The sequence below is a fragment of the Chrysoperla carnea genome, chromosome 3 (assembly GCF_905475395.1).
Source record: "Chrysoperla carnea chromosome 3, inChrCarn1.1, whole genome shotgun sequence".
Lineage (NCBI taxonomy): Eukaryota > Metazoa > Arthropoda > Insecta > Neuroptera > Chrysopidae > Chrysoperla > Chrysoperla carnea.
In genome coordinates, this window is record NC_058339.1 from 76,768,918 (window position 1) to 76,794,595 (window position 25,678).

General features: G+C 28.8%; 1 protein-coding gene across 1 annotated transcript in view; it reads right to left on the reverse strand.

Annotated features, from left to right (window-relative positions):
* LOC123294776 (diuretic hormone receptor-like) overlaps positions 1–25,678 on the reverse strand; it is a 402,325-nt gene that overhangs the window by 335,687 nt on the left and 40,960 nt on the right. The window lies entirely within an intron of this gene.

The following is a 25,678-nucleotide window of genomic DNA, read 5'->3' on the forward strand; positions in this document are numbered from 1 at the left end:
AATGAATGGTCAAATAAACCTGGCTCAATTTATTTTGAAAAGTGAAATGGTAAATTAATTAGGTAATTCAAAACAATAATTCAAAAGAACAAACTCAACTCAAATATTTCAATTTCAATTAAAATATTTCCAAAAATTTGTCCCAAAAAATGATAGTATCCTTTTCATCTCATCTGATTTAATTGACCATTACTTTGATAATAATTTAAGTTGGAGTGTTATAAGTTTAAAGTGTTTATCTGTACGACTGTGTGTTTCTCAGTGGCATCGTAGCCCCTAAACGGTCAAACTGCCTTGATTGAGAACATTTTATAGCTATAAGTTTCCAAAAATCGGCTTACAAGGAATAAATCGCATTTGTCGGGGGTTTTTTTAAATTTTGTAAATTTCACTTGCTGTGAAGAAAAATTGTCCAAGAAAACAGGAAAAAGATTGTTTATACCCAAAAATTTGAGATAAAAACGACAATTAATCTTCTCGGTGATTTTGTTCTAGGAATTCTTGCTTTAATTTCATGAGAGTTTTCTCTTTGAGAAAAATTTGAGTTTCCGTTATTTGAATTTCACACCGACATAAATTTTTTTCTTTCAACTGGCATCGATAAGAAAACAAATCGATTAGATAAGTATCGAAAAGTTAAAAATTAAATTATAGACTTTCCGTGAAGTTTCCCGTTTTAGTTAGTAACCATAAATATCGAATGGGATTTTCTAAAACTAGTTTATGAAAGAGATTTATGGATATTGTTCCACATATTTATACCGATATTACAAGGTGTTTCAGAACCACTATTTCATATTTTCAAAAGCGATAGAGAAATATTTTTTTTGCGGGGTTAGGTGATATTGTTTACCAGATTTATGGCCGCAAATTTTTTTTGATACGTTCACATTTACAAGATTTTTTAAATACACCTGCAAAGTTTTTGTCTCGATTAATAAAAATTTTTGGAAAATATCTTTATATATGCATTTTTTGTTGACTTCAAGTTGAGGGATAGTTATTGATGTAAATACCACGATACGCGAAATAAAATTGTATATTAAGAAATTTTATTTAAAAAATATAATTAAAAAACAAACAGCAGACTAAAAAACAAACTGTTAGACATCCTTTTAAAAACAATATTTTTATGTATACTAAGTTGTACGGCCATAAATTTTCAGTTGAAAATGGCAACCATTTTATTCGAAATAAATATTTTTCTTTTTTTAAACTTCTTATCTTATTTATATTAAAAATTATTTATAAAAAAGGTCAAGTTCGTTAATGAGAAAAATCGACAGATGGACAAGGGGCGGGAGGGGGTATTGGTTTTTAAAAAAAAAAAATATTTTTGTATGTTTCGACCAGTTTTAAGCAAAAAAATACTAGTTTAATTTTTTCTCTAGACGCTTAATTTTTGAAATAAAATTCATGAAAATTAAAAATGCAATATTCGATTTAAAAAAAAAATATGTGTTACTTTTTTTTCTCTGCTCTTGAGTAACGAAAAATGCGGGTAACGAGATAAATTCATGAGTAACGTTTCAAAACTCGGTACTAGATGGCGTATTCGTTACCTGGATTATCCTGGATCATATTGTATAATATCTCTCATATAATGTGTCGATATTATAACAAATTGAACTTGTGTTCTAATATTCTGTATATTATTTTAGTTTTTATTTTTTTATTAAAAAAGTTCTGAGTACCATCGCCCTTACCAACCTCAATGGATTACCTACTAAACTAAACCATTATCGTATCGTACTACCGTAGGAGTTAGAAGTTTTAGTTCCATTACCTTATAAGTCTAATATCCATAATGGTTATATGATAAAAATTCATACTATCATCATATAGCACAGCAGTGCGTAAGCGTAGATTAGTAAAATGGAAAATTGAAAGGTAATGTATGATGATGTATGTGAAATGTGTATGTTTTTGCTTTGACTATGAGGGGAGGGAGGTAATAGGGAGTTAACGATTTTCTTTTCTTCTCCTATACAGATGCGTGTAGGTATGAAGTCACCGAAAAGTTGCTTATGTAATACTTTAATGCTTCCTTACGGAAAAGTTACTCAATAAATTTATGTCATTTTTTTAATTTTTTTCCAAAAAATTTTTTCTCTACGAGATTTCACAACTTTTTTGGGCTGACGTAATGATGTTTATTAGGATTCTGTGACATCTACGCCTTTTTACACATTTATGTTTTTGGTGGGATTATATATGTGTTCGATCATGTATAGTTAAAATATTAATAACGTGGATAATTATGACAAATTATTAATTATACAATATATAGCATAATGTTATCAAGTGATTTTACCAAAGGAATCTTTACCTTAAGCAATTTCAAAAAATTGAATAACATTTGAAAAATATTTTCTGATATATAGTCTAAAATCTCAAGCAAAATTATGATATTTGAAAAAAGTTAAAATTAATGTAAAAGTATACTTAAATATTCTGATTTCGAGTCATAAAAGCACATTTTTATTTTATAATATTAAAATTAGAAATCGTAATTTTTAAACAGTATATCACGTGACCTAAAATACGGGCAAGCCCTGATGTGGTGTCGTATCGGTATGAACCATAGACCATCAGTTAGTTCAGTGTAGCCATTTGGGTATAATATATCCATAGATAATAAATATTTATATTAGTTGTCTATGAATATATCTGTCAAACTTATCTGTGTTGTTTCGTATAATGATACCGATATTACTTCACCAAATTGGATGCCCGCGTTTTCTACAGTTTAAAAAAAGGTTTAAAATTTAATTTTTGAATTAAGATTAGGTTTTTGGCAAGAAAGCGTGTGTATTTTTCCGAAATAAATTTTTGGTGGCTTTTTATTAGCAAAATCAACATTTTGAAGTACTTTTTCAAATATAGTAGAACACCCTATTCATGTCATATGTTCACAATAGAAGCATAAGCGTCAAACGAAACGAACGTTTTTTTTATGGGTTGAAATAAACTTGTGCCCTGAGATTTATCTCAATCAAAAGTATTTTACATGTATTTTGTGATTTTTCTGAATTAAGAGATACCACCTTAAAAAAGCAAAAGAATTTATAAAATTTTTGATTACTAATTTTTATCTCATAGCCTAAGTAATTTGGGCTCAAAATACGTAAATCTTATTCGTCTGACGATTGGACAATTATTTCTGATATTTCGTCTAAAAACTTAAGAAGAAAATATCTTTGAACGAATTCAGATAATAGAATAGCTGTATCTAGGAGCGAGACTTTTTGATATTTCCAAAACACTCGATCATTAAAGGTTCTGGTTTTAAAGAAAAAAAACAAAAATGTCAAAAAATATTTTTATTTGGATAAGAACAACGTAAAAGCGAATGTTTTCAAAGAAAAATGTTAGAAAGAAAAATACAAGTTAATAGAAGTTCCCACCAATTCGATATTAAATGTATTCACTTGGCCAAATCAAATGCAAAAAAATGGTCCGTGTTATAATGTACGACTTGTACAATATATGCATTAAATATTTGTGTTTTGTGTATGCTGTAGTTTGTTTAGTAATTCTTTTTTTTTTCTGTTACATATTTTTTTTTAATCATAGGAAAAAAAGGAACTTGACCTTTTTTCGAGGTGGAATCAGTGAAATATGATAGATAATCTTTTAAAAAAGGAAAGGAAAAAAAATATTTATCTTATTCACTTGTTAGAATATTAAGGAAATGAAAGTATTAATCCAGAAAACATTGATTCATTTTTAATGTTAAAAAAAAGTTTTTCTTGATAAATATTTTCGGAAAACTATATAGTAAATGAAATTTTGTTGGAAAAAGTAAAAGTTAGTTTTTTCACTGGAATTAGTTTCTTAATTAAAGGGAATTGAAAAAAATACACTCGAATCAGGATTTGAACCCGGACTTCTTGGATTCATGTCAAGTTTTTTTTTTCACTTCTCTTTAATTAAGATTACTAGATAAGATATTTGTCAATATTTAGTTTACGTCGCTATGTGTCATATTAAAAACATCAATTATAATCAAGAGACTATGATGTAAATAAATATCGTATGCATGATTTAAAGTAAACAAAAACAAAAAGTAATAGGAATTATATTCTTTTACTCCAGCTTCGATAATATTAAATTATTTTACTCAGTAATTCGTTTTTGTTTTTGTCCATTATGCCTCACCGTTCCAATTCCAAAAAACAGAAAGTCCATAAGAGTTTGTATTTTCGATATTTTAAAAAGCTTTCATAGGGGTTTTCTCCGATTTTTTCATATTGTGTCCTAAGATATTCGATAAAATATCTTAGGACACATGTTTCCTTATAACTTCCGAATTGAATTTACTAACTTGAAATCTTTTACAAACGAAAATTAAAGTGATAATTTTTTGCAAAAAAAAAAAAAAAATTTCCCATTTCAAATGATATCTTCAATGTTGTCTTTGCAAAATTAATCATTGCACGTCTCGCCCGGTTATAGCTTTGTTAAGTTATGTTGAAAAGTAAAGCTATTTTTTGTTTTACTGTGATTACTTCCATGGGAAAGAAGGACAGGCTACGTATTGGCGGTAAATTTGTAATTCTAAATATCAATATGCATTCAATTTCTCCATATTTGGAAATGTGCGTTTTTCTTAAAGTATACAGAGATGCCAACTCCCTCGGTTTCACTCGGATCCCGATCAATTTACTACCGAAACTTCTTCTAAGGTAACTAAGGCTTGGTAAAAAACACATTACCAAAAATATATTAATTTTCAACATAGCTGATTCTCGACTCGCTTGAATTTAGCTTATTCACGCTGCCAATTAAGGGTTTAATTGATTATACCATATGTTTTACATTAGGTAAATACCGTCATTAGCAATCATACGTATGAACATTTCAATTAAGTTAAAGTGCTCCGGTATTAAACGATTATTCCATGGAAATACAAAAACAAACATGTTGTGTATTAGATAATCCCTTTTTCAAATGGATCCCAAAATTTCAATAGAAATTATAAGCTTGTTATTATATTGATTGAATTATTAATTATTTTCCTGGTATTAGAATCATGTTTTAACTAATATTCATAAAAAAAAGCATTTAATAGATTAATATTAAATGCATTCAAGGATTTTCATGCATGCAACAACGTTCAAAATAATGCTTATCATGCTGTGCATATAATAATCATATATCATTCAACTTAATTTAACCCTCAATGTACGTACAGTAAATTTTTTTGGTGGCTTGGTATCACCAATAATTACAGGTGTTGGGAAAATCATAGAAATATCAAGACGTCAAGCTGTCAATATGACAGGCATAAATCTTAAATAAATTTTGGTTTAAAAAGACACGCTTTAGTGCACTACAAAGTGGATACTAATTTCAATTTTGTATTCTGCTATGTTTGAAAATGTACTTCAAAATATTGATTTTCTTAATAAGAAGCCACAAAAAATATATATTTCGGTAAAATAAACACGCTTTATTGCCATAAAATTAAATTTAAATCCTTTTTTATTCTCGCAAAAACGCCGTCAGCCATTTTGTACATAATGGTAAAAAGAAACGGTTGTGTATGCAATTATTAGACGTATGCATAAAGTTGATGGTAACATAACCTACAATTACTATAAAAGTCATCAATAAATCAGTAATTAATGCATATTATTTTTAGAATATACTATGTATATAGGAAATATACATAGTATATTAAGTTTAGTCCCAACTTTGTACCGAACAAAAATTATTTATGCTACGAAAAAAATTTTGATATAGGTGTTTATAGAATCACCTAATTTTTCCGTTTCCGGTTGTCTGTTCGTCAGTACGTCTATCGTCCTGTCCGTCTGTCTTTCAACACGATAACTCAAAAACGAAAAGAGATATCAAGCTGAAATTTTTATAACATACTCAGGACGTAAAAAGTGAGGCCGAGTTCGTAAATCACAAATATAGGCTAATTGGGTCTTGGGTCCGTAGGACCCATCTTGTTAACCGTTAGAGATAGACAAAAGTTTAAATGTAAAAAATGTTCCTTATCAAAAAATAAACAACTTTTTTCTGAACATTTTTTTGTAAACATCACGGGTTACACACGAGGGCGCTAATTAGGTGCAAATTTTATAATATGTATTAATATGGAAATATCAGTTATGTGTGTGAGGCTATTTAAAAGTGGATATCTATTTTTATTTACATGGTATTTCAACAAATAACTCAGTCAATTGTTTGTTTTCACTTGTTTACTATACGTCAAGGCTGCTCGTGTTTTAGGTCACGTGATGTACATATTAAAAATTACGTCTTTTATTTTTAATATAATAAAAAAGTAGTGTGCTTTTAAGACTCCAAATCAGAATATTTAAGTGTATTTCTTCATAAATTTAAATTTGTATCAAATTTCATAATTTATTTTCACTACCGAAAGTACCTTATTATGAAAACAGAGGGTTAAATTTATGAATATAAAATTATTATACAGTACAGCAGCTATGATATTCTCACACAGTATGTAGGAATATTGTTAATTCTCTAAATAACTGACATGCAACCGAATCATATTTGTTAAGTCTATAGTGTTAACATGAATATAGGTGTATAAAATAAATATGCGACAAAAATATAATTTTAAAACATGCTTCATGGAATTTTTCAATTCAGTTTACGCCCGCTTTCATTTTATTTTCAAACACGCTTTCATTAAATCGAGATTTGTTTTCGATCATTACTTTATGTCCTCTAGAGGGCGACATATTCAATTTAATGTTGATGTCATGCCTTTAACCAGCGGAGAATCAAAACGCTTCTAACGATACCTAATTTGTCAAATTATGATAAGCAATTTAGATGGTAGGTGGGAACAGATCAATATACGTTCATTTTTAACTATTTTGCGGTTATAATTTCGTGATAAAGTGTAACAATGTACCTATATATTTTTAAAAAGTAAATTACGCTCTTTAATTTGATACCAAACACGCTATCATTAAAGCGAAATTTGTTTTTCATAACTTTAGGTCTTCTAAAGGAAGCCATATTCAATTAATGTGACGCCACATAGCCTACAACCAGCGGGAGATCAAGACGCTTCTAACGATACCTCATTTGTCAAATTATGATAGGCAGTTTAGTAGCTAGGTCCGAGCAGATGAATATAAATACATATTTGGATCAAACACATAACCCTCGCCATTGTATAGTCGGGGTAAAAATATGTAAATAAACTTGTTAATCATCTCATACATACAGGAATACATCATCGAATATAAATTACTTTTGAATAAATCAGGCGTTTCTCTATTATCTAGATAGATGATTTTACCTGATTTCGTATTCGATTTCGAAAATATATAATCCATCTGCATACAAATATTTTCAGGGAGTGTAGTTTGTTACATGACTGCATTGAAAATGGAACTACACTGATACTCATATAATTGTGTGTCATTGTAAAACTAAGTGAAGAAAAATCTATCGTGGTCCCTAGATAACTATTTTGGTCACTCATGAAATAGTTTTGAATGGATTTAGGGTAGTACGAGCGCCAAGTTAAGTTTAGCCTTGTGATTGAAATTATTTGTACCTTTGATGATGAATTTTGCTATAACAATAACTGTTAAATATGCCTACTTTTGAAGTCATTAATTTTTTTAAATAATCGGGCAAGCCCACCTAAAATTTTTAACTTTCCAGAGGAAGTTAATGTGTAATATGTGTGCTTACGTATGTTCGAACGGATTCTTTCGCCTCGATTATCTCGCGAACCAGTTATGACAACACGTGTCTGGGCTTATTCGACGCGTCATCTTTTAATGGTAATAAAAATCTGGAAAAAATGAATAAACAGAATCTGAAAAGTGAATAGAAGATATCATTTATCTATGGAGATAATGATCATTCCAGCATAAGCTGCAGTACATGTTCGAAGAATAATCTATGAAGGCTAAGAAGACCTTTTCTTAATGTTTTTTCCACCTCTGGGAAGCTAGTCGTGTGGACTACAAGAGTCGCACTCACACGACTTCATTACCGCCCAGATTATGTACTGTCAATTCATCAGAATGGATTTAGACTTAGTTCAACTGCGCGTAAAAAATTCAAGCTTTTTATTTAAAATTGTCTTGCTAGTACATCTTTAAACCATTGTCTTCTATAAGCATTTTTATTACACAATTATGTATTTCCAACAAATTGAACATTCACAAAATATGAAATTGTAAAATGTCTACACACATAATGAATAAAATTAATTAGATAACATTATATTCATTGCCTTGTTTCACAGTTAGAACGGGGAAAACTTTCCTTTCACAATTTCTCTAAACCAGAATTATACAGTTTAGTATCTTGTCGAATAGGTAATAATCTTCTTGTATGTAAGAAAGTTCTAAATAAACTTATACAATACAAATATTTACAAGAACAAATATATTCTATAGTTATAATATAAATAGTTTTAGAGAAAAGTTTAACAGGAAAAGAGCTTGAAGCGAACCGATAACTTCATCAGGTTCAAGATGATATATAGTTTGAAATCAGTTCACATAGCCTGAAAACTTATTAAAGACATATACGTTTGTTAAGTACTAGCTACCCGTTCCGGCTGCGCACGGAAAATTTGGACACACGCAACTAGACAGCACCACGTATACATCCGGTTTACCCTCAAGTAGACACACCGTAATCGCTCTTGACTGAGTTATAATTGTCGAAATACCATGCATGGACAGTGTTGATTACTTTGTCTGATACTATAACTGGTATAACCATAACATACATACTATACAATTTTGCTCTCACGGGTAAACAGTGATGTTTACGAAAAAATGTTGTTTAATATTTTATAAGGAACATTTTTTACATTTAAATTTTTGTTCTATCTCTAACGGTTTACAAGAAAGGTCCTACGCAGCAAAGACCCAAATGACCTTATGACACCTTAGAAAAATTCAGTTTATAAGGTAATTTTGACCCAAGAAATTCAAAAATGGGGTTTTTTTGGCGATTGGCCGAGTAATTTTCGAAAAAAACGATATTTCGGATCGATTTCCGGTATTATCTCAAGAATTATTCGCCCAATCGTTAAATGAAACCGATTTTTGTATTTTTTGGGTCAAAATTACCTTATATACAGAGTTTTATCGAAATTGGAGACGATAAATTTGTATCGATTTTTTGCAATTTTTTCAAGGGGTACCCCTTAGAAAAATTCGAAAAAAACCTAAAAAATTTTTTTTTTCGGAATTTGATGAAACTCAGTTTATAAGGTAATTTTGACACAAGAAATTCAAAAATCGAGTTTATTTGGCGATTGGCCGAGTAATTTTCGAAAAAAAAACGATATTTCGGATCGATTTCCGGTATTATCTCAAGAATTATTCGCCCAATCGTTAAATGAAACCGATTTTTGTATTTTTTGGGTCAAAATTACCTTATATACAGAGTTTTATCGAAATTGGAGACGATAAATTTGTATCGATTTTTTGCAATTTTTTCAAGGGGTACCCCTTAGAAAAATTCGAAAAAATCGTGAAAAATTATTTGTTTCGGAATTTGATGAAACTCGGTTTATAAGGTAATTTTGACCCAAGAAATTCAAAAATCGAGTTTATTTGGCGATTGGCCGCGTAATTTTCGAAAAAAACGATATTTCGGATCGATTTCCGGTATTATCTCAAGAATTATTCGCCCAATCGTTAAATGAAACCGATTTTTGTATTTTTTGGGTCAAAATTACCTTATATACAGAGTTTTATCGAAATTGGAGACGATAAATTTGTATCGATTTTTTGCAATTTTTTCAAGGGGTACCCCTTAGAAAAAATCGAAAAAATCGTAAAAAATTATTTGTTTCGGAATTTGATGAAACTCAGTTTATAAGGTAATTAAGGTAAAAGACCTATTAACGACTCCTTGTATAGACGACCATACTGTTATTGTGTGATTTTCAAAGTATAATTTTGTAACTTCGTTGATGATTTATCCCATAATCTAAATAAACTATTATACCTGTAATATATTTCCACTCATCCTGTAATCCTGAATAAATTATAAACAAATTTATGTAATGAATAAAATTGACAACATTAATTTTCTATAGCCACATATACTAACTACAAACGTACTTATGTAATATTATGTAATATTATCCCATATTTGAGTTGGATTTTCTGGATTTATTCATTTATTCATATTTTGTGATGATTGTGTGATGTTTATTATTATCATTATTATGATTATTGTCATAAAAGCGCTAACTTTAAATTATATATACATGCATGAATAATATAATACTTCATTATTATATTATTAGAATCATTGTACACATTTATGTAGCTTGTTCATGGATCTAAAAACCACTTCAATTGCATTTAACTATTATATTATTCAGGTACTCCTACGAGTACAGGTAACACGTTGAAAAATTAATAATACACTTTTTATACCATGAATATATGAAATATATCAAGGTATACTTTTAATCGAAAGTTTGATGCTACCAACAAAATTTTGGAATAGGTGTTCATAAATTCACCTAATTAGTCCATTTCCGGTTGTCTGCCTGTCTGTCTGTAAACGCAACACTTTTTACTAGTTACTAGTTTTAGCGTGAAAGCGTAACAAACAAACAAACAAACAAACATGCTTAATTTTACATTTTTAATATATAAGGACAGAGATAATATGTATTTGTTATAAATTATTTTGATATATTAATAAATTGTTGTGATTCATATTGTGGATTAAAATTGTAACATAAAATTATTAATTAGGTATTTAAAATTAATAAATTGTTGTTGGTTTCTAGTGAGAATATCAGGGGCTGATCAAAATATATGATTTTTTAAACAATTAAACAATACTAAAATTAACTATTATTTTGTAATTTTTAATTTTAAAATTTATTAGTGTTTGTAGTTTAGAGAAACAGGCTTTTATTAAAATTTAAACAAAATAGTATTTAATAGTTTTTAAGCTTTTATCAATCATACTTAAAGCTTCTTAATGAAACTGTAATCTCTTACCATATTTTTTTTCCATCTTTCTCAAGTTTTCTAAATAGATAAAAAATCAAAATTTGTTCACCAAGTCGAAAGTTCTAAGGTACCAAACATTTAAAAAAAAAAATACAGTCGATTTGAGAACCTCCTTTTATGTTTGAAGTCGGTTAAAAAGTAAAGAAGTAAATATGAAAATTTTTCTCGAAAAGATTCGATCTGTTTCTATTAAGACAATAAATTTCTTTCATTGAAGGATTTTAAGAATAAACACCATGCTTCTAATGCCTCAATTAAATTCAGACCAAACAAAAAATTTTTAGAATAGAATAACGTTAGAAGTGCATAAACTCTCTTTACGCTGTTTTTCGGGTTTCATTAAAATTTTTTTTAAATAAATTTAGATTTTTAAGTAGAAATACCTTTTGTATAGACTGTACATTATATGAATAATTCAATAAATCAACTGTAAACCGAATTATTTAAATTTATTAAAACACTTTATTCAATCTAATAAAATTTAAATATTTTTCGGCCTAAACACAGCTGTTATCGTCTAATCTATAATTTTCTCAAAAACAAAGCCCTTTTAATAAAATATGTACAAATCTACAACACAGATGGAAGAAAAATATCAGAAAAAACATTTGATTTAAATATTTTTCTCATGTCATCTCGGATACAAAAGTATATGTGGGTCGGTTATGTATATGATTTGCATATTTTTTCGTATGTATTAGGTGAGAATAAACATAAATTTTCTTTTGAGACGATATTTCATAGAAATAGCATTATTTCTACCTCTTTTACGGCATTATTTTTTCCATTGTTGTATGTCCGAAGTATGTTAGTAAATTTTTTTCGAAAGTGTTGCGTTTTCAAATGAGCATGATAACGACATATTTAAACTATCGATCTGAAAGAACGCGGAATGTAATTTGTCGGACATTTGAGCACTTGATAACATGAATAATTATTAATATTATATTATTAAGTCTTCGGCCACAAAAAGTTTTCGTATTTTAAAAAGTTGCTCGAATATATGATTGCTTCGTTGATTTTTCAACAGGTGTTATCAAGTTAACACAAAAAGGTAAAACAATAGCAACCTAAATCACAAACATGAACGTAAGTATAGTGTGTACAGGGTTGATCAATAAGATGCTACCACGTTAACGGTAGTTTAAATTTCATCTCCGCCTGTCAATTTTTATCAATCTTTACTTTTAGCTGACTTGAAGCTGGGTTTAAAATACTAGAGTATTTTATTACATACTCTAGTAATAAATACTCTTATATTATGGAATTATAAATTTCTCACAATTACGTGGTAACATCTTCTTGAACAACCAAGTATATTTACCTACAACCTTTTTCACAGTATTACACTTTTATAGAAAAATTTAAAAGCTGTTTACCATTGTTTTTTTATATCATTTCCTTTTCGAGTAGCAAGAAGAAAGTACAACACTCAAATGGAAAATATACTTTATTTGTGATCAGCACACAAGCACAGACAGAAGTGTTAACTTTAGGATAATTTTCAAGTTGTTTATTTATTTCATTTTGAATTGTTCCTTATATCAAATATTTTCGTGATATGAAAAACCTAAGACTAATTTAAAAGTGTATTCTTCATTAATGTTTGAATCTATTCCAAAAAATTTTAGGGAAGACAATCACTCCATACTCTATAATAGGTTCATTAAGGTTCATCGACAGTATACCGAAATTAAATAACACACTCTATATTTTTTAGATTTTTTTTTTTTTAATAATTTACTTAAATTCAGGTAGCATCTAAAATAGCGGGTGAAAATTAGTTTCTTTGTAATTAAGATATTTATAAAAATAATTTACGTAACTTATTTAATTTTAACATACATAACATCACTATAATAGGTTTCAAAAAAAATATTATACAAATCGGATAAAATTTGGTTGTGTTATCAAAAAATTAATTTTTTGAACTTTCTGACGTCATCAAAATCCAAAAAAATTAATTTTGCTCTATCGTCTCCAAATTTTATCCAACTTTGATAAACCAAGTATGTAATCCACTATATTTAACGTCACTTTAATAGGCCTTCATGTGGGGACCTAGTCTCGACTTTTAGCACAAAGGCGGATTGTAGTGAAAAACTAAAATCACAAATGAAAAGAGTAACCCAAAGATATTGGCTCCATACAAAATCCAAAATCCATACAAATTGGATCAAATTTGACTGTGTTATCCAAAAATCGACTTTCAAAATAAAATAAATTTTATTTTCCTCTATCCTCTCCAAATTATATGCAATTTTGATAAACCAAGTATGTAATGCAATTCAAAAATCCAAGTAAAAGTTGTAAATTATCGGAAAATTATCTGTGTTCATTTTTCGTGGTAAGTATCGGTCTTGTTCTATACCTTTTCATTATAATACCTGCTTGTTTGTGTGCGATGAACGACCAACATACGTCATCACGATTTTAAAAATGAATTCCTACATCCATAGAAATCCATTACTCATATGTCATCCATCTTCCACCACATAACTATGAAAAACCTTACTTGAAAACTATGGATGGAATATGAATAGAAAATTTCTATACTTACCTAGGAATAGAATCTAAACCATATGTTTACTACATCAACAATTTTATTGTTGTGTATACTTATTTTGTCAACAACAACAATACTAAAACTTCTTTGTGTATTATTGTGGTATTTTAACATAAATAGTTTTAAGAAATATTATAGAGGTATATGGTGGCTTTTAATTAGCCCTTCTATTCTGATGTATTGAATAGAATATTTTGATACGGGGTGTCGAAAAAAGCAGAAAAAGAGAAATGTTTAGCTCTCCTGTGATCGTGTTATTCGTTCAAACAATGGGAAGTGAGTATAGCTTAGACGCCCTATTAGCTCAGTTGGTTAAGGTGTGACCAATTCCGTCCGCGGTATTCTTAGGGTATTGGGCTCGATTCCCCCGCCGTCGTAACAAAATAATTTAATTAATAGTTGTGATGGACTGGTGTAGTGCATCGAATATGCATGAAGGGGGTGCACTCAGCCTCTCCAATTGAGGAGCTGATAAATGAAATTATCAGCAGAAAGGTGCTAAACCACAAGTATGGTATCACAAGGGGCTTTATAGCCTAAGTGTGTCCTTCTTGGACAGCCAATATAACCTAACCTAACCTAAGTGTAACTTAAAAAGATAGTCAGACGATATAATATAACTCAAAATTTCCAAAAAGATAACCAATTCTTTTCATTTCTATAAAATTCCCAGTACTTTTTTTACCTGTTTATTTGTTAGCTGAAGCGATTTTGTTTTTGTAGAAAGGCCTTGTGTCTTTTAATTTTTTATGCTTTTATTGTTCCAAGAAGTAATATACTGTTCTCTTTATCCGACTGTCAAGGAGTGGTTATGTTTATCGCGAGTATCTTGTATGTAATGTTTTTATGTAAACTTTATTACCTCGTATCTTTCCAACGGATCAATGGATTTCAACAGTTTAAGGTATCATTAAATTTGTCTCAAAAACCCAAGTGTTTTTAGTTGTGTTGTCTCAAAAATGGTGGATTTTTGTAGCGAAATAGTAATACGTTAATAAACAAAATCGAGTAGGGTATCAAAATTAAAAGGGGATAACAAAAATATTTATAAGTTATATGTTTAAACTTAATTAGGAACAAGTGAAAACAAACAATTGACTGAGTTAATTGTTGAAATACCATGTATAGACAGTGTTGATGCGCAATCGTTTGTTTTTTTGACGTCACGTAAATAACAAAAGATTTTCACTTTTAAATACTCAACACACAACTGATATTTCTATATTAATACATACTATAAAATTTGCACCTAATTAACGCCCTCGTGGGTAAACAGTGATGTTTACAAAAAAATGTTTCAAACAAAAGTTTTTTATTTTTTTATAAGGAATATATTTTACATTTAAATTTTTGTTCTATCTCTAACGGTTTACAAGATGGGTCCGACGGACCCTATACCCAATTGACCTATGATGCTCATTTACGAACTTGACCTCACTTTTTACGTCCTGAGTACGCTGTAAAAATTTCAGCTCGATATCTTTTTTTCATTTTTGAGTTATCGTGTCCACAGACGGACGGACGGACGGACAACCGGTAATGGATTAATTAGGTGATTCTATGAACACCTATACCAACATTTTTTTCGTAGCATCAATATTTTTAAGCGTTACAAACTTGAGACGAAACGTAATATACTATGTATATTTCATATATACATGGTATAATAATCAATTGGCTTAAAAGCTTTAATATAGTATAATATGAGGTTGTTTTTAGTGCCGGGACACTAAAAAGTTTAAAATTAAATAAAAAAAATAAAAGATAAAAAATGCGACTGCGTTAAACAAAATCTGAAAAAAAGAAACAAGCCAAATAGTTTACGGGGCCCATTAAAATCTAAGATGACCAAAATCCCCATAATAATGGGCGCCAACTGTTAGAGTCGCTATGTAAACTACTGGACTTGTTTCTTTCTTTTCAGATTTTATTTAATGGAGTCAGGTTTTTGATTTTTTTAATTATTTATATTATTATCACTTATATAAATATAATATTTACAAATAATAAAATCACAACAAAGTTTATATATATTTTGTAAATAAAATAATTATGAATATTGATAATGTCATCGTATACAGATAGGGTCAATTTAATTTGATTGTAACTTGTCAATAATAAATTATGTTTAATAAATGATGCATGGTATTTAGGACATCACTCAAATGATTAATACGAATATGATGTATTAAGTACATTCGATAGTTATTTATCATTAGAAATGAATCTTCAGTTTGAAATTTGCTTTATTTGACGAATTGCTATATCCGCAGATTTCAATATATCAAATTCATTGTGTAGAAAATCAATCTAGATTTAGAAACATAAATTGAGTTTTGTCTCCGCTAATATTGTAAATTTGGAAATATGTATGGTTTGGTTTGCTTATTTATTTTTACGTTATTCGTATCCTTTTAGCAAATCCTTTTATCTGACACACATATCATGGCGGTAAATAAAATATAACTTGCCTTATATTTTAGGCAAGTATTGGATTAAGAACGACGTCACTTAGCTAACCATGCATTATCATGCAAACAAAACAAGTATGCCAAATTTCAGCTCAAACGGGCAAGGATAGCTGCTTTAAAATTCAGTTGCATTATTCGTCCGAACATAACCTAACTATTACAAGTTAAATAAAAGCTTGCAGAAAAATTCTAGCTTGAAGTAAACGCATTTATTTCACTGCTGCTATCATGGGGCTAAGTATAAAAAAGGGGTAGGTAGGAAAAAATATTAAATGCAATAAGTGGTGGAAACGCATGTAAATAATGCATTACATTACCTCTTCCTATGTGCTAGGTATTTATTTGCGCTCCCACCATATTTATCTTGAATTGGGAATTTGAAAAAAAATTTCATATATAAGTAAAGATCATATACAAGTTTTATAACAAAACTGTTTTTATTTGTTCATGATAATTTTAAAATTTTAAAGTTACAGACAATTTTAAAAGAACTTTTCAAAAGAGAGACGACAACGCCGACAAAAAAATGTTCGTAAATCATCATGTAACGCCACAAAATAAACGAACATTTTTTTGACGAGCGTTTTTGTAAAAAAAAAAAAAAAATTGGTTCAAAATCCCAATTGTGAACAGATATTAGAAGTATAGCAAGTTTTTTTTTTTTTTTTAGAACAAAGAAGTTTCTGTACATTATAGTAGTTCTACAAACTATGCAGTACTAATTCTAAACTGATTGCAAACTAATTGAAAATCTATAAACCCATTCATTATCGATATCCACAAACAAGAGAAAAAGTATTGGAATGAATGAGCTAAGTCACATGGGAAATTTATTATAAAACCTCACATATTATATCCTATACGAGTACTATGAATAAGCAATTCAATTTGTAATATGAAACGCAGTAAAATTTCATTACATTTTTTCAACTTCATTAATCAAGACTATATATTAGCTGCAACTTATGTACAGGTTCTACAAAAATTATCGATGTATTGAACAGTACAGTGCAATTTTACAGAACACTCTAAATTTGTGTCCATGAGGTTGAATCATAATTATCGATAAACATTAAACGTATTTTCTGTCAATTAAATTCAATAATGAATTATTTTTAAGTCGCATTTTCTGCGAAAGGTAACGTTTTTCGGAGAAATGTTTCGGACAAAAGTTGTAAGTCCTTTAGGAGGATCCTACCGTTTAGAATCTAAATTGGCTATTAAAGCAACCCAAAGAACTAGATCCAATCTGTTTGTCAGAACATGATGTCTCCCATAAGTTTTACAATTTTTGAAGAAGTAATTTTTTTATTGGTTAGCTACAAAACAAGATATTAACTATTATAAATTAAAATGCCCACTTTGTTTACTCAATCAAACTTAAACCATTCCAAGTGTAATTACAATAACACTTATATGTGATTCACATATAGTGTTATAGTTAAAACACTTGATAAAAAGTAAAACCAAACTGACACCAAAAATTTAAAATTTTATTTATCAAATAATCACTGCTGTATACGTCGTTTGTGAAAAATTAATATCTCATAAACCGTACAGAGAATCGGTATGAATTTTTCACAAAAGGCTGTGATTAATTACATTAATAGTGGGATTAATTTTAAATTTTTGGTACCATTTTTTTCGGTATCAAAACACCTTAAATCTCGTAGTATTTAATAAATTCTCTGACGAAGAATTTTCTAAATATCTTAATTAAAACGATGAAAAATTCACAAAAATTTTCTCTACCAAGACGGCAGAGTAAAAAGGCGGATTGTTTATTATTTTTAGTAATTAAATTATTACATAAATCCGATAACTAGTGATATTAGATGTTATCTTGATTTATAGAAATAATTTGCAGATTAAAACTATGAATTTGTGTTAAACAAAACTTAGATGGTTTCGTAAAATTACAGTGTACTGTTAACTTTAAAATGTAAATTATGTAAACAAAAAATGTAAAAGATATTTAACAGTCATATTTACAAGATTTAATTGAGTTCCACCTTAAGTTCGATTTCTTTGATTCACGTTGTACTCCTGACATTATATTATGATTGAAAAACTCAATAATAAAAATGTCGACTCTCTCTACGTTAACTATAGACGTACGTTAACTATAGTTTTATTGAAACGTCTAATGAAAATATTTATATATACTTCAAGAAGTCACTCATGCATTTTAAACTTGTAAATATTAGTATAAGAAAGTATCTTATTTACTTATTTTATTTGTAAATAGAAAATAATCTACCTATGGCGAGTCTCTTGGATGTTTTATTATTTTGATGAGTTCATCGTCATAATATTTAGAAAATATTGTCGTAATATCGTCTACATAGAATTTTATAAACAAGTGTACCTCCAAAAAATGAAAAACATGTGGACTTCTCAAGAAAAGATTTAAGCCTTCTCTTTGCAATTAGACTACTTTTTAGCAATTTTCTTTATATTCGAAATTTTCGAATTGACTTTCTTCACGTTAAAAAACTATTGTCGTATAATACCAGAACGTTGATTCTCTATAGTTAGTTATCGAAACAGCAATGATCGTTTTTTCCTTTTCATTGAACACGGATGCAAGCATCCACTAAAAATTCTACGAATGCTACTAATTTTAGTCTAATATCTATGAAACGATTTATGAGTTGAAGACTTTGATTACACTGAGCATTAAATTATTTAGACTGTCCTTCCATAAATAAGAAGAAGGTAACAAACTGCAGTTTGACGCTACAGTACTTACTGCCAAAAAATTTTGAAAATGGTTTATAACTACTTATACTCGTAAATCATAAAAATTTGATGTTAAATGTTAGTTAAAATTTAATAATATTGCTGTAAATACCTTCAGTTTGGCACCATCTTGACGAAAGACAATTTCGATCAAAAAGACGATCTTGTTAAAAGTTAAGACGCGAGACATGGAATCTTTTGAAGATTAACTTCAGTTACTCTTCATAAGATCTATTTAAATGTTTCAAAGTTACTCATTCAAAAAGCAGAGAGCCATTCATTTTAGACAAAAGGTCGCCAGATAAAAAAAATACAAGCAAGAAAATGGCGTTCGACATGATTATGATGGCTTTGATGGCTTTAAATTACCATTCGTCCATTCCAATCGAAAAATTAATAAATTAGTTTTAGTAATGGTGTGGATGTCTTGTGTTAAACACCGTAGCAAATATGAAAAACGGAGAATAATCTTTGTTGTGAAACATGTGTTTCGAGATTAATGGAACATCATATTATTGTAATTTTGATTGAATATCGATTACTGTCGAGGATGGAAAACCGATATTCTCACTTTCACTATTTTCCATTCCATTTTTAACCCGCAAACCAAAAAAAGGGTGTTATAGCTTTGACCGTTATGTGTATGTGTATGTGTCTGTCTGTGGCATCGTAGCGCTTAAGAGGATGAACCGCTATTGATTTTTCTGTTTCATTTGATAGGTAATTTAGTGGAGAGTATTCTTAGTTATGTTTCAAGTGAGAGTTTTGGGTACGGTACTGAAAAATTTGTCGGGTTTTTTTTGAATTTTATAACTCACACTTATTTAATTCAAAACCAGAACTTTCCTCATCTCAATTATATTTAGAATTATTGTAATAAAACCGTTTTGATGCTTTAGCACTGGCAATACGTAAACATTCAATTGTTGAAAGTAATTATAATATCAATAGAACTAGTTAATTAAACATATCGAATATGTCTATTGTTTTGTTAGAACCAGTAGTTTATACTAGAATTAATTAGCTGTAATGAATTAACAGAATATCTCTATTATTTAGAATGATTGTATTGAAGCCTTTAATCAAGGCTTAACATAGACAGGATAATACACACTTCCTTACCATGATATTAATGAAATGTCAAGTATAGTTTAAAAGTTGATATGTGCTTGACCATTCCATCTACAGGAAAAGGAAATGTCAAGGAGAGTGTTTTTTATTCTTCTAGATCACCCAGTTGCCCAGACAAATAAGTCCAATAAAAAAGTCGATCTGCTTAAAAATCCATGTAAAATTTGTTTACCGGATTATATTTATTCAGATGTTAGAAATGACCTATGAAAAGTCCATTGCAAATTCATGTGCGCAAATTCAAGGCCAAAGGTCGTGAAAATAGGTTTTTTTCAAATATCTCGTAAACTATTAAGTTGATCGTAATTTTAGTTATGATAAAATTTGTTTGTGAGTTAATTTTACATATGGCATCAATGATTACAAAAATAGCCATGCCATTCTTAGAAAGCCCTCAAAAACAGCTACGATTTCGATAATTTTTATTAAATGTTTATTTATTTCTATTATTTAAAATCAGATCATATATATCAACGCCCAACCTAAATCACTTATAATAGAAGCTAGAAATTGCAAGAAAATACTGATTTTATACTGCAGGTTTCATTAAAGAAATTTAATATTTTTTCGAAATTCATCCCTTACAGGTATAAAAAATGGAAATGAAAGATTAAAATATATACAAAGTCAGTACCTTTTAGGGTGTCGCTATGGTAAGTCTAGGGCCATTGAATTACCCGCCTTATAGGATACGAGAATATTTCTCTCCTCAGACAACTCCTGTCTCACCGTGAACGAACAGAGGATATTCTGTAATATACTTTTTAGATTTTTAACTATATTAGTGACTATTTTTGTGCTTATACTATCCATTATTTTAGTGTCAGAACTCCACTCTAAGGATGTTGCATAGAAGCCCATTCTACGCAATTATTGTGAAAAGGTTTTGTTACAATATTCGCCAAAGTAAAGTTTCTTGAACTGTTAAAACAAATAATATTTTAACAGTTCAGTTAATCAACAACTTTATCATTTACATCTTTTGATTAAGTGAACAGTATAATTATACAAGGTGTATCATAAGTCACGACGATTCTCTGGAGAATGAATTTATCAAATCAAAATTAGTCAAAAAGTCCTTAGAAGTTTTCTGATTCGATGTACTTTTAATGCAGTTTTGCTAAATAGTTTAGCAAAGAGCTTTACTTAATATAATCTAATAAGCAGGTAATTCGATGTATAAAATATTTTGTGTTTTCAATAAACACTTTAAAATCTATAGGTATCCGGCTTTTACGTAAAGCACGATGTATATTTTTAAAGCATTTGTATGCATTTGCTCATTTTACAGTTATAAAATTTAATTTTCAACGTAATTCCCTCATGATAATTAATTAAAAAGTATAACAGTTAAACATGTTACTTATTAATTTAATACACTTTTATATTTCACAGATGTTGCAAAGCAGAATGAGGAAGACATATGCATGAAAGGAGAGTTTCAGTACATATGCCACGTGCGAGTTTACAATATAAAATATGAAATCCATGTAAATAAAATGGGATATTAGAATGTGAAACATATATGTACACGGTACTTACTGTTTGTGTAACACATTTTAAAGAAGTTTTGAGTAAACTAAAAATTAGTAGTAGCTTGAACATAATCTACTGTCTACACTTGATGGTAAAATAAATGTCTCAAGTTTCAATTAGTTCCTATACTACAGGCGATAAAGCTTAAAATTTTCCCGTATCAAACAATTTTCAAGCTTCACAAATTCTCACAGTCTTCCAGTCGACGGAAAAAGGACCATAGCTACTTTTACAGATGATACTGCTATATTATCCATAGACGTGGATCCAAATGTAGCTTCCCAAAGGCTACAAAATAGTATAAAGAAAATACGAAACTGGTTAAAAAAGTGGCGTATTCAAGTAATTGAACAAAAATCAGTTCAAGCAACATTCTCTTTAAGGAGAGAAACTTGTCCAGCTGTAAAAATGAACAATGCCAGTTTTCTACAGGAAAACGAAGTGAAATACCTAGGAATTCACTTAGACAAGAGGCTAACTTGGCGCAAACACATCTGGTCTAAGAGAAAACAGTTAAATTTAAAATTCTCAATATTTTACTGGCTGTTAGGCCATAAATCTAAGTTATCATTAGACAATAAAGTGTTAGTGTATAAAACAATTCTAAAACCTGTGTGGGCTAATGGGATTCAACTATGGGGAACTTCTAGCAACAGTAACATCAAAATTATTCAACGGTTTCAGTCAAAAGTGCTACGAGCAATTAGTGAATCTCCTTAGTATGTGCGTAATGACGACATTCACCGAAATCTCGAAGTGCCCACAGTGCGTGAAGAAATTACGCGATTCAGCGAATGTAACTTGACTCGCCTTGAAAGGCACCCAAACATTGAATTAATCAGTCTCTTAGACAATAGGGAAATAGTAAATAGACTAAATAGACAAAGTGTTCTAAATTTAAGATTTAGATTTACGTAAATAGTATTAATTATAGTTTACATACTATAAACTCAGCATATATACAGCAGATCTATTTATAGTTCCTTTAGGAGTTGATAATATAAAAAATAACAAAACAACAACAAATCTCCCAAAAAGATTAGCACAGATGGAAAAAAACTACAGTTGCAAGAAAATTTGTTCTAAAAATGGTTGCATTTCATTTTCTTGAATTAAGCATTGAGATAGATCATTGTAAATTAATTATTTCAGTTTAGATAGCATCTAACATTACTAGTGATTGAATTTAAGTAATTAGTTAATTACTAAAAATAATAAATAATCGTCTTTGATCCTCTTGTCATTTGGTCGTCTAGGCTAACGAAAATTTTCGTGAGTTTTTTATGCTTTTATATTTTAAGTTAAGATAGGTACAAGATGGAATTTATAAAAGTAAAAATTGTTTACTTTTTTATCTATAGAAGGTGGAGCAGCATTTTTAAAAATATGCCATTCACAATGTGTTAAAATTACAATTTTTAATGATTAGCTAAATGGGCAAACTCTGGATCAAATTTTTTCCTAAAAATTATTTGATACATATCTGCTAGCAACGAATAACCAAAAATTCAGATTTATCTGTATATACATTGTCTTAATATGCAATCAACGATAATGTAAAAAGGGTGTCTTAGTTTTTCGTACAAACAATGTTCAATGGTTTACATCAAGAATATTCACAAATAAAATCAATCAATTTAAATTAAGTCTATATAAATAACTCAAACAACCTGATTTTTTTTTATCGAGTATATTAAAAAAAACGATGTTATCTAAGCAGCAGTAGAACTAATTAGAAAATGAAAAAAAAACACACATCCATTTAACAAAACGTTGTTAATTAATGCAAAACGTGTGAAATAACTTTGATTATACGGGATGATTTCTGTGTAGGGGTGAATTATTGTGGAATTTTTTTTTCATTGTAATAAGGCGAAAAGCTTTTTAAATAGACTCACATACTGTTTGTGTTTGCATCAGTGATGTGTAATTAAACTGTTTGACATTTAAAAAACATATTCGTTGTGTAAGAGTTGCGTTAGCTAAACGAATTCACTCAGAGATTGAAAAAAAAAAACATTTTTCTCTAAATCGAATATAATTGCATTTTTAGTTTATCAAAAAATTTTATTTCGAAAACTAAGCGACTAGAGAAAAAATAACAAGAGTACTTTACTTCTTGCTTAAAAATTAAAAGAGTACATTTTGCAAGATTTTGTACTTTGCACACCTCCTCGCTCCTTATTTATCTGTCGATTTTTCTCATTAACGAACTTAATGAGAAAAATATCAAAACCCTTCTTGATACCAAATTTTACGATACATAAGTATATAATATATACAGGAAACCCAGTACAATCTTGCAAAATGTACTCTTTTAATTTTTAAGCAAGAAGTGCTCTTGTAATTTTTAGTTTTCGAAATAAAATTTTTTGATAAACTAAAATTACAATTATATTCGATTTAGAAAAAATTTGTTTAATTATTTAGCTTGCGATATTTCGAAGACCAAGGCAAATATCGAAAAATTGTATCCTATAAGTTTTCGTCTATATTCATGAAGTTATAACAAAATTAATCATCGAATTTGAATCGAACAAATACCTTGGCTACCATGGCGCTCGAACTATCTTAAATAGCACCCACACTAAACTAAAATTCATTGACTCAAATTAAACATAATTATTAAACTTTTGAAATTAATATTCCCATAAATACTAAAGAAGATTTATTTAATAATAAAAGTATTTCTCCAAATGTTTAGATATTCCCGTAAGGTTATTAAAGGATAATTTGAAATAATAATTCGTACAAATGATTTATATCTATTTATTCAACATTTAATCAAATTTAATAACAGGTGTAAAAGGTGAATATATCCCTTGAAATTAGATATTATTCATAGTTATAAAATGATTTACGAAATTTGAACCTATATATGAATTAAACATAGAATTATTTTTACTTATAACCTTTGATATTGTATTGAAAATAATATAGATCAACCAATCTTTGAATTTCGAATATTTTTTTCCAAATTGAATTTCATAAATTGTTCATCAACAATCTCGGAAATGGCTCCAACGATTTTCATGAAATTGAGTATACAGGGGTTTTTGGGGCAAAGAGTAGATCTAACTAGGTTTCAATTTAAAAAAAAAAAACGCCGTTTTTTCAGCGTTTTCAGGGAAAATTGAAACATAAACTGCAAAATAGGACTCTTCCTGGCATCTATTGGTGTATATCCTAGTTAGCGAAATAAAATACTTTCAAACTGGTATTTGTGAGGAGACATTTTAAATGTTCTTATATTAGAGATAAAATTTGTGTCTTTTTAACTCAAAAAATACCGAGCAAATGTTAAAATTAGTGCCCAATTAAAATAATTTTTAAAGTTTTTTTTGTGTTTTTTTAAATTATATTAGAATAATCTTATCTTTTTTAAAGCAAATAAAATTAAAAAAATCTTAGCATTCCAATGCTAAGGCTATGGTAAAATTTTTTGGGCAGAATTTAACGAGAAATGAAATTTAAGAACATAATAGGGCTTACTATTAAATTCCAAAGTTTCAGAAATGTTGACAGTTTAAATCATGAGACAATTATGTTTATGTTCCATTTTGGACCAATTTATGTCAGAATTAATATCTCGAAAACGAAAATTAATATCTAAAATTTCATTCAACTCTGCTACTTTTTTCGATTCGGTCGAAAGAATTTTTTAATATCGTAAACAAGTGGTATTTACAAAATTAAAAAAACCCCCGACAAATGCGATTTATTTCTTGTAAACCGATTTTTGGAAACTTTGGAGTCGGTTCTACCATTTAGGGGCTACGATGCCACTGAGAAACACACAGACGCACAGATAAACACTTTAAACTCATAACATACCTTCTTAAATCAATATCAAAGTGATAGTCAAGGATATCAGATGAGATGAAAAGAACAAACACACAGACACACACCTAGCGGTCAACCTTATAACACCCCTTTTTTTAGTTCGAAGGTTAAAAATAGCTGGAAGGATAGTGAGTTTTTGAAGCTTGTATTGGGAAAATCGGTAACTTTGCAGCAAATTTTCGCGCTACTACGGCAATAGGTTTTCCTTCAATTCTTACCTGTACTCAACTGAGGCCATGATCCTTACTTTTACATATAGGAGCATCTGTTTCAACATTTTTCTTTGTGGGTCATTTCACCCAAAAAATTTCGCATGGGCTAGTAGTCTATATGTATAGATATAAATTTCAGGAAATGAGCTTTTAATTTGTACGAACATT